The 11,734-nt window shown below is 38.1% G+C and overlaps 2 long non-coding RNA genes across 2 annotated transcripts; both read right to left on the bottom strand.

The window, feature by feature from the left end:
- Positions 1-618: 618 nt before the first annotated feature.
- Positions 619-1,464, bottom strand: LOC131995352 (uncharacterized). Its single transcript, XR_009397403.1, has 2 exons — positions 1,082-1,464; positions 619-1,023 (listed from the first exon to the last, which is right to left on the bottom strand). It is a non-coding gene; the product is annotated as an uncharacterized LOC131995352 (long non-coding RNA).
- A 482-nt stretch (positions 1,465-1,946) lies between these two features.
- On the bottom strand, positions 1,947-3,298 carry LOC131995353 (uncharacterized). Its single transcript, XR_009397404.1, has 2 exons — positions 2,381-3,298; positions 1,947-2,303 (listed from the first exon to the last, which is right to left on the bottom strand). It is a non-coding gene; the product is annotated as an uncharacterized LOC131995353 (long non-coding RNA).
- Between the last annotated feature and the right edge of the window lie 8,436 nt (positions 3,299-11,734).

Below are 11,734 nucleotides of genomic sequence, written 5' to 3'. Positions count from 1 at the left end.
TAAACATCTTAACTGCATTGTATTTCATGCCACCAAAAAAAAATTGCTAATTGCGTACCGTAGACCTCAAAGTGAGCTGCATGAGTAAACACACTTTTCTAAGACAATATGGTATACGTGGTATACTCCACACATTGTATTTTTGTAGGTGTTAAACTTTACATACCACTTGTTATGAACCACTTTTTTTTTACAACTATAACATTTTGGGTCATTTCTGGATTTTCCAACGACCTTACATCTGCCACGACAAGACAAAAAAACAACCACCACTATGTCACTGCTTCATAGAGACTTTTCATAGCAAAAGGCTTACAACATATGAGTAAAGGCCGACGATCGTCTCAACGCCAAGTTGCCTGGTATTTTTATGAGGTAAATGTATAGGCATAGAATCCGAGTTTCTTTGCGGCACCAATAAACACATTTTGCATGTCTGATATTCATAAAAGCCTACCACCAGTATTCACAAAACAAAAAGAAGCTTTATAGTTGGTTTATTTGATATTTCCATAAAGGAAATCTGTCAACTGAGCCTACTGTAACGCTACATCAAGTTTTGTAAATAGGGACAACAACTATTTCATCCTCAAATTGCACTCATATAAACAGTATAGGTCGATTAGCATCTCAATGATTTATTTTCACTATCATATTCGCCCAAAAGCAACAAATTCACTAACGCAAAGGTGTGGCCAACGTCTGTCTGTTGACCATGGTTATCATGATCGAGAAACAACTCATTCGTTTCCCTTTGGTAAAGTGGTATTTAAACAAAATAGAAACTATCGTCTACGTACACAAACTAGACAACCACAACGATTATGGTACCTGAGAAATGGAAGACGAGATGATGCTTGCATAAAGTGGCTGAGTCGAGGGACACGTACGTGGTCAGGTAGAGATATGACACAGCAATCTTAATGAGCCGGTGGTCTGTCGCACATCCATCTTGACAAGGAGTTCCGGTTGATGGTTACATTTTGCGGCGTCAAGAACAGCAACACGCCGACAACATTGGGTCTGTGGATTGTAAGGGAAATCAGTTTTTGTCATTTATATGTAATACGCATATACTCACCTGGAAATGGTTACCAACCATCTGTTGTCTAGAGCCCGGAATGAGACATCTCAGGTGTGGGTGTTCCCCACGTTGGAAATCCTACCTGTCCTGGCACATCGATTTCGTCTGCGTAGCCTCGCCGATCCCCGATGTTTTGTTGCAGGCCATCCTAAGACGAACAGTCAGTAGCGAGGCCACGATAGCTATAAGGGGGTGGGGGTGCTATGGTAATTAACATGTTAGAATTGTTATGGCCAAAGCACGCCACCACCGATGTATAAACTAGGACGGCGATCCAAATAGGGAGATATTCCTAGATGGATGAGCACATTGTGTTTTCTTTTAAAATTAAATATATATTTTCTTATGTGCTCTCCGGCGTGCTTCTGGTTGATGTTGTGAGGTGGTGGTGGCGTGCGAGTGAATGTGGAAATGCATGAAGTTGGCTGCAAGTGTCACCAGATTGTCAGAGGAGCTTAGAGTTAGTGGATGACGTGGGGTAAGTCGCACTGGTGTATAGCGACGAATTGTCCGACAAATCTGTTGTCCGTTAATTTAAAGGTTGAATGGCCAGGGTTGATACTGAATAAACATTCACCATAACAAAATACCGGCCCTGACATTGAAGAAAGAGTGACAGAGAAAGGGGGTGTATTGTTGGAGAAAAGAAAATGCGGCCAAAAGAAAGTTACGAGGAAAATGGTCGATCGTGGAAAATTGGCATTTGGCGGGAGGAAAATGGGCCTATATAAGCTGGTGGGGCCAAAAAGAAGCCATTTAGCAAAGAGAAGTCGTGGGAAGAAGTAAAGTGATCGTTTTGCCCGGTTAATTAAAATACCTTTGTTTGTGTGGTCCAGTTGAATAAAAAGGCAGTTAAACCAAATTAATTTTAATTTTTTTGTGTATTGTGTGACAAGATTTGAATGTGAGTGAACTGTAGTTTCTAAAAATGTGTAGTAGATTTGAGATTTTGTCATTTCTTTTGCTGTATAGAAAGTGATTCCTGTGATTTGGAGAATAGCACTGGCCATCCTAGCTATAAAGGGGGCCAGTGCGATATTTTATTGCGGAAAATCAATAAACCATCAGGCCATCGGACTGGGAACGGTGTTAATGGTTGAGACATCTACCTTGTAGTGCACGTTGAAGCCGAAATTGTATGGAAGCCTGTGCCGACGGTGATTCCTTTTGTGATATCTGGCCAGGAGCTGTGTAAGACGCCTACCATACGAAGACAGTCCTTAAATAAAAGAAAGAGAACAACAAAAACCAAATCACTAATCAGATTGAAACGGGAATCAAGGTAAAAAGTATTACCAGTTTGTGTGTGTCCGTTTGTCCTCAACTGTGTCCAACTAGTTGTCTGGCAACCGTCCAGAAGGCTAGTGAAAAGAGAAAAACATAGATTAAGTAATTAAATAACAGGAAATTTTATGAAAGAAAGCTTATAAATGAATAATATAGGTTAGGCATTTAGATATAGGAAGTAACGTAGAATAAAAGAAAAAAAAACTATATTGTGAAGAGAATAATACCTGTTCCAATCAGAAAAAAAGGCTTAAGGGAATCAATGAGCCCCAAACTTTGTTCTAAATTGTGTTTTGGTCTGCTATAAATGAATGGCAGAGATCTGTTAAGAGAGCTCTTTTAGTAGATAGGAAAAGTAGCATATTCGCGCCAATTAAAGCGTCTTAGGACAAGGGATAGAGGTGAATTGAGTGGTCTCCCCTAGATTAAGGAGCCAAAACTTCTTTCGATCATTCTTTAATTTGTACGGTATTGTTCTTCGTGTTTTGTTTGCCGTTGTAAAAGTGTAATAATAATATAAGAAACAACATAACCTTTAATTTTTTTTATCCCCATAAAAAACTCAATAAATTTTATTATGTCTTAAGTGTTTAACAGAAAAGAATATGTGTTGGTAATTGTTATACTTGCGGGGGTGAAGCGATGAAGTAAGTGCGTGTGCTAATGTGTGTGGTGTTTGGGGTCCAAGAAGAAAATGGGTAAGAGGACGCCTTGGACCATGGTTGGGAGGGCAAGTGTAGGACCGTAACAACAAGATCCCTGTGAAAAATGTTTTTCCTCTCGGGTTTAGTCGGAAGTTAGTAAGTGAAATAGTGTCCCCTCATATTTTCAATGTTTGTGTGCAGGGTTTGATTTGGCGGGTTGAGGCCCCTAGCCCTGATTGTCTCCCTACAGCTAACCGGTAACCATTTCAAACGCCGACCAAGCGCACACATAACATACTTTCAACAGCTGTGTCAAATAAAGTACAAGTCGGTTCATAACCTGATATAGGTGCCATATAAACCGATCTGGGATCTTGACTTCTTGAGCCTTTAGAGGTCGCAATTATTATCAGATTTGCCTGAAATTTTGTACGACGGATTCTTTCATGACCATCAACATAAGTGTTTATTATGGTCTGAATCGGTCCATAGCCCGATACAGCTCCCATATAAATCGATCTCCATATTTTACTTTTTGAGCTCACAAAGAGCGCAATTCTTACTCGAATTAGCAGACATTTTACACAGGTCTCCAGGTCTCGCTCTAATAGCAGAGCAAATCTTTTCTTATATCCTTTTTTTTTGCATAAGAAGAGATGCCGGGAAAAGAACTCGACAAATGCGATCCATGGTGGAGGGTATATAAGATTCGGCCCGGCCGAACTTAGCACGCTTTGGTTGCAATTGGTTTGATTTGTTTGAAAGCCAATAATAATATCTACAATTCCATACTGGTTATGTCTACCTAGCTATTACCGTTTCCGAGTTATAGATTATTTTATGTTGGGTCGTTCTGGAAGTGACTTGTGCGGATGGAATATGTAATTTTCGTTTTTCTCGGAAACGACTTAAGCGATTTGCAATCGGATTGATTCATTTGAAAGCCAATAATAATATCTACAATTCCATACTGGTTTTGTCAACCTAGCACTCACAGTTTCCAAGATATAGAATAATTTTATGTTGGTTCATTCTGGAAGTGACTTGTGCGGATGGAATATGTAATTTTCGTTTTTCTCGGAAACGACTTAAACGATTTGCAATCGGATTGATTTATTTAAAGCCAATAATAATATCTACAATTCCATACTGGTTTTATCTACCTAGCACTCCCAGTTTCCGAGATATAGAATAATTTTATGTTGGTTCATTCTGGAAGTGACTTGTGCGGATGGAATATGTAATTTTCGTTTTTCTCGGAAACGACTTAAGCGATTTGCAATCGGATTGATTCATTTGAAAGCCAATAATAATGTCTACAATTCCATACTGATTTCGTTTTTCTCGGAAACGACTTAAACGATTTGCAATCGGATTGATTCATTTAAAAGCCAATAATAATATCTACAATTCCATACTGGTTTTATCTACCTAGCACTCACAGTTTCCGAGATATAGAATAATTTTATTTTGGTTCATTCTGGAAGTGACTTGTGCGGATGGAATATGTAATTTTCGTTTTTCTCGGAAACGACTTAAGCGATTTGCAATCGGATTGATTCATTTGAAAGCCAATAATAATATCTATAATTCCATACTGGTTTTGTCTACCTAGCACTCACAGTTTCCGAGATATAGAATAATTTTATGTTGGTTCATTCTGGAAGTGACTTGTCCGGATGGAATATGTAATTTTCGTTTTTCTCGGAAACGACTTAAGCGATTTGCAATCGGATTAATTCATTTGAAAGCCAATAATAATATCTACAATTCCATACTGGTTTTGTCTACCTTGCACTTACCGTTTCCGAGATATTGATTATTTTTATGTTTGGTCATTCTGGAAGTGACTTGTGCGGATGGAATATGTAATTTTCGATTTTCTCGGAAACGACTTAAGCGATTTGCAATCGGATTGATTCATTTAAAAGCCAATAAAAATATCTACAATTCTATACTGGTTTTGTCAATATTGCTCTTACCGTTTTCGATATATAGATTATTTTTAGGTTGGGTCATTCTGGAAATTACTTGTGCAGATGGAATATGTAATTTTCGATTTTCTCGGAAACGACTTAAGCGATTTGCAATCGGATTGATTCATTTGAAAGCCAATAATAATATCTACAATTCCATTCTGGTTTTTGTCTACCTAGCACTTACCGTTTCCGAGATATTGATTATTTTTAGGTTTGGTCATTCTGGAAGTGACTTGTGCAGATGGAATATGTAATTTTCGATTTTCTCGGAAACGACTTAAGCGATTTGCAATCGGATTGATTCATTTGAAAGCCAATAATAATATCTACAATTCCAAACTGGTTTTGTCAACCTAGCACTCACAGTTTCCAAGATATAGAATAATTGTATGTTGGTTCATTCTGGAAGTGACTTGTGCGGATGAAATATGTAATTTTCGATTCTCTCGGGAACGACTTAAGCGATTTGCAATCGGATTGATTCATTTGAAAGCCAATAACAATATCTACAATTCCATACTGGTTTTGTCTACCTAGCTATTACCGTTTCCGAGATATAGATTATTTTTAGGTTGGGTCATTCTGGAAGTGACTTGTGCGGATGGAATATGTAATTTTCGTTTTTCTCGGAAACGACTTAAGCGATTTGTAATCGGATTGATTCATTTGAAAGCCAATAATAATATCTACAATTCCATACTGGTTTTGTCTACCTAGCACTTACCGTTTCCGAGATATTGATTATTTTTAGGTTTTGGTCATTCTGGAAGTGACTTGTGCATATGGAATATATAATTTTCGATTTTCTCGGAAACGACTTAACCGATTTGCAACCGGATTGATTCATTTGAAAGCCAATAATAATATCTACAATTCCATACTGGTTTTGTCTACCTAGCACTCACAGTTTCCGAGATATAGAATATTTTTATGTTGGTTCATTCTGGAAGTGACTTGTGCGGATGGAATATGTAATTTTCGTTTTTCTCGCAAACGACTTAAGCGATTTGCAATCGGATTGATTTATTTGAAAGCCAATAATAATATTTACAATTTCATACTGGTTTTGTCTGCCTACCACTCACAGTTTCCGAGATATAGAATATTTTTATGTTGGTTCATTCTGGAAGTGACTTGTGCGGATGGAATATGTAATTTTCGTTTTTCTCGCAAACGACTTAAGCGATTTGCAATCGGATTGATTCATTTGAAAGCCAATAATAATATCTACAATTCCAAACTGGTTTTGTCAACCTAGCACTCACAGTTTCCAAGATATAGAATAATTGTATGTTGGTTCATTCTGGAAGTGACTTGTGCGGATGGAATATGTAATTTTCGTTTTTCTCGGAAACGACTTAAGCGATTTGTAATCGGATTAATTCATTTGAAAGCCAATAATAATATCTACAATTTCATACTGGTTTTGTCTGCCTACCACTCACAGTTTCCGAGATATAGAATATTTTTATGTTGGTTCATTCTGGAAGTGACTTGTGCGGATGGAATATGTAATTTTCGTTTTTCTCGCAAACGACTTAAGCGATTTGCAATCGGATTGATTTATTTGAAAGCCAATAATAATATTTACAATTTCATACTGGTTTTGTCTACCTAGTACTCACAGTTTCCGAGATATAGAATAATTTTATGTTGGTTCATTCTGGAAGTGACTTGTGCGGATGGAATATGTAATTTTCGTTTTTCTCGGAAACGACTTAAGCGATTTGCAATCGGATTGATTCATTTGAAAGCCAATAATAATATCTACAATTCAATACTGGTTTTGTCTACCTAGGTCTTACCGTTTCCGAGATATAGATTATTTTTAGGTTGGGTCATTCTGGAAGTGACTTGTGCGGATGGAATATGTAATTTTCGTTTTTCTCGGAAACGACTTAAGCGATTTTCAATCGGATAGATTCATTTGAAAGCCAATAATAATATCTACAATTCCATACCGGTTTTGTCTACCTAGGTCTTACTGTTTCCGAGATATTGATTATTATACCCTCCACCATAAGATGGGGGGTATACTAATTTCGTCATTCTGATTGTAACTTCTCGAGATATTCGTCTGAGACCCCATAAAGTATATATATTCTTGATCGTCGCGACATTTTATGTCGATCTAGCCATGTCCGTCCGTCTGTCCGTCCGTCCGTCCGTCCGTCCGTCCGTCTGTCTGTCGAAAGCACGCTAACTTCCGAAGGAGTAAAGCTAGCCACTTGAAATTTTGCACAAATACTTCTTATTAGTGTAGGTCGGTTGGTATTGTAAATGGGCCATATCGGTCCATGTTTTGATATAGCTGCCATATAAACCGATCTTGGGTCTTGACTTCTCGAGCCTCTAGAGTGCGCAATTCTTATCCGATTGGGATGAAATTTTGCACGACGTGTTTTGTTATGATATCCAACAACTGTGCCAAGTATGGTTTAAATCGGTTTATAACCTGATATAGCTGCCATATAAACCGATCTTGGGTCTTGACTTCTTGAGCCTCTAGAGAGCGCAATTCCTATCCGATTGGAATGAAATTTTGCACGACGTGTTTGGTTATGATATCCAACAACTGTGCCAAGTATGGTTCAAATCGGTTCATAACCTGATATAGCTGCCACATAAACCGATCTGGGGTCTTGACTTCTTGAGCCTCTAGAGTGCACAATTCTTATCCGATTGGAATGAAATTTTGCACAAGGTGTTTTATTACGATATCCAACAATTGTGCCAAGTATGGTTCAAATCGGTCCATAACCTGATATAGCTGTCATATAAACCGATCTTGGGTCTTGACTTCTTGAGCCTCTAGAGGGCGCAATTCTTATCCAATTTGAATGAGTTTTGGCACGTAGTGTTTTTTTTTGTTGATATCCAACAACTGTGCCAAATATGGTTCAAATCGGTTCATAACCTGATATAGCTGTCATATAAACAGATCTGGGGACTTGACTTCTTGAGCTTCTAGAGGGCGCAATTCCTATCCGATTTGGCTGAAATTTCGCAAGACGTTTTTTTATTGTTACTTTCAACAGCTGTGTCAAATAAAGTACAAGTCGGTTCATAACCTGATATAGGTGCCATATAAACCGATCTGGGATCTTGACTTCTTGAGCCTTTAGAGGTCGCAATTATTATCAGATTTGCCTGAAATTTTGTACGACGGATTCTTTCATGACCATCAACATAAGTGTTTATTATGGTCTGAATCGGTCCATAGCCCGATACAGCTCCCATATAAATCGATCTCCATATTTTACTTTTTGAGCTCACAAAGAGCGCAATTCTTACTCGAATTAGCAGACATTTTACACAGGTCTCCAGGTCTCGCTCTAATAGCAGAGCAAATCTTTTCTTATATCCTTTTTTTTTTGCATAAGAAGAGATGCCGGGAAAAGAACTCGACAAATGCGATCCATGGTGGAGGGTATATAAGATTCGGCCCGGCCGAACTTAGCACGCTTGTTTTTAGGTTTGGTCATTCTGGAAGTGACTTGTGCGGATGGAATATGTAATTTTCGTTTTTCTCGGAAACGACTTAACCGATTTGCAATTGGATTGATTTGTTTGAAAGCCAATAATAATATCTACAATTCCATACTGGTTTTGTCAACCTAGCACTCACAGTTTCCAAGATATAGAATAATTGTATGTTGGTTCATTCTGGAAGTGACTTGTGCGGATGGAATATGTAATTTTCGTTTTTCTCGGAAACGACTTAACCGATTTGCAATCGGATTGATTCATTTGAAAGCCAATAATAATATCTGCAATTCCAAACTGGTTTTGTCAACCTAGCACTCACAGTTTCCAAGATATAGAATAATTGTATGTTGGTTCATTCTGGAAGTGACTTGTGCGGATGAAATATGTAATTTTCGATTCTCTCGGGAACGACTTAAGCGATTTGCAATCGGATTGATTCATTTGAAAGCCAATAACAATATCTACAATTCCATACTGGTTTTGTCTACCTAGCTATTACCGTTTCCGAGATATAGATTATTTTTAGGTTGGGTCATTCTGGAAGTGACTTGTGCGGATGGAATATGTAATTTTCGTTTTTCTCGGAAACGACTTAAGCGATTTGTAATCGGATTGATTCATTTGAAAGCCAATAATAATATCTACAATTCCATACTGGTTTTGTCTACCTAGCACTTACCGTTTCCGAGATATTGATTATTTTTAGGTTTTGGTCATTCTGGAAGTGACTTGTGCATATGGAATATATAATTTTCGATTTTCTCGGAAACGACTTAACCGATTTGCAATCGGATTGATTCATTTGAAAGCCAATAATAATATCTACAATTCCATACTGGTTTTGTCTACCTAGCACTCACAGTTTCCAAGATATAGAATAATTGTATGTTGGTTCATTCTGGAAGTGACTTGTGCGGATGGAATATGTAATTTTCGTTTTTCTCGGAAACGACTTAAGCGATTTGCAATCGGATTAATTCATTTGAAAGCCAATAATAATATCTACAATTTCATACTGGTTTTGTCTGCCTACCACTCACAGTTTCCGAGATATAGAATATTTTTATGTTGGTTCATTCTGGAAGTGACTTGTGCGGATGGAATATGTAATTTTCGTTTTTCTCGCAAACGACTTAAGCGATTTGCAATCGGATTGATTTATTTGAAAGCCAATAATAATATTTACAATTTCATACTGGTTTTGTCTACCTAGTACTCACAGTTTCCGAGATATAGAATAATTTTATGTTGGTTCATTCTGGAAGTGACTTGTGCGGATGGAATATGTAATTTTCGTTTTTCTCGGAAACGACTTAAGCGATTTGCAATCGGATTGATTCATTTGAAAGCCAATAATAATATCTACAATTCAATACTGGTTTTGTCTGCCTAGGTCTTACCGTTTCCGAGATATAGATTATTTTTAGGTTGGGTCATTCTGGAAGTGACTTGTGCGGATGGAATATGTAATTTTCGTTTTTCTCGGAAACGACTTAAGCGATTTGCAATCGGATAGATTCATTTGAAAGCCAATAATAATATCTACAATTCCATACCGGTTTTGTCTACCTAGGTCTTACCGTTTCCGAGATATTGATTATTATACCCTCCACCATAAGATGGGGGGTATACTAATTTCGTCATTCTGATTGTAACTTCTCGAGATATTCGTCTGAGACCCCATAAAGTATATATATTCTTGATCGTCGCGACATTTTATGTCGATCTAGCCATGTCCGTCCGTCTGTCCGTCCGTCCGTCCGTCCGTCTGTCTGTCGAAAGCACGCTAACTTCCGAAGGAGTAAAGCTAGCCACTTGAAATTTTGCACAAATACTTCTTATTAGTGTAGGCCGGTTGGTATTGTAAATGGGCCATATCGGTCCATGTTTTGATATAGCTGCCATATAAACCGATCTTGGGTCTTGACTTCTCGAGCCTCTAGAGTGCGCAATTCTTATCCGATTGGGATGAAATTTTGCACGACGTGTTTTGTTATGATATCCAACAACTGTGCCAAGTATGGTTTAAATCGGTTTATAACCTGATATAGCTGCCATATAAACCGATCTTGGGTCTTGACTTCTTGAGCCTCTAGAGAGCGCAATTCTTATCCGATTGGAATGAAATTTTGCACGACGTGTTTGGTTATGATATCCAACAACTGTGCCAAGTATGGTTCAAATCGGTTCATAACCTGATATAGCTGCCACATAAACCGATCTGGGGTCTTGATTTCTTGAGCCTCTAGAGTGCGCAATTCTTATCCGATTGGAATGAAATTTTACACAACGTGTTTTGTTACGATATCCAACAATTGTGCCAAGTATGGTTCAAATCGGTCCATAACCTGATATAGCTGTCATATAAACCGATCTTGGGTCTTGACTTCTTGAGCCTCTAGAGGGCGCAATTCTTATCCAATTTGAATGAGTTTTGGCACGTAGTGTTTTTTATACCCTCCACCATAAGATGGGGTGTATACTAATTTCGTCATTCTGATTGTAACTTCTCGAAATATTCGTCTGAGACCCCATAAAGTATATATATTCTTGATCGTCGCGACATTTTATGTCGATCTAGCCATGTCCGTCCGTCTGTCCGTCCGTCCGTCCGTCCGTCCGTCTGTCTGTCGAAAGCACGCTAACTTCCGAAGGAGTAAAGCTAGCCACTTGAAATTTTGCACAAATACTTCTTATTAGTGTAGGTCGGTTGGTATTGTAAATGGGCCATATCGGTCCATGTTTTGATATAGCTGCCATATAAACCGATCTTGGGTCTTGACTTCTCGAGCCTCTAGAGTGCGCAATTCTTATCCGATTGGGATGAAATTTTGCACGACGTGTTTTGTTATGATATCCAACAACTGTGCCAAGTATGGTTTAAATCGGTTTATAACCTGATATAGCTGCCATATAAACCGATCTTGGGTCTTGACTTCTTGAGCCTCTAGAGAGCGCAATTCCTATCCGATTGGAATGAAATTTTGCACGACGTGTTTGGTTATGATATCCAACAACTGTGCCAAGTATGGTTCAAATCGGTTCATAACCTGATATAGCTGCCACATAAACCGATCTGGGGTCTTGACTTCTTGAGCCTCTAGAGTGCACAATTCTTATCCGATTGGAATGAAATTTTGCACAAGGTGTTTTATTACGATATCCAACAATTGTGCCAAGTATGGTTCAAATCGGTCCATAACCTGATATAGCTGTCATATAAACCGATCTTGGGTCTTGACTTCTTGAGC

This window comes from Stomoxys calcitrans, chromosome 2, assembly GCF_963082655.1.
Source record: "Stomoxys calcitrans chromosome 2, idStoCalc2.1, whole genome shotgun sequence".
Taxonomy (NCBI): Eukaryota; Metazoa; Arthropoda; class Insecta; order Diptera; family Muscidae; genus Stomoxys; species Stomoxys calcitrans.
This window is presented reverse-complemented; position numbering and strand designations above follow the sequence as displayed.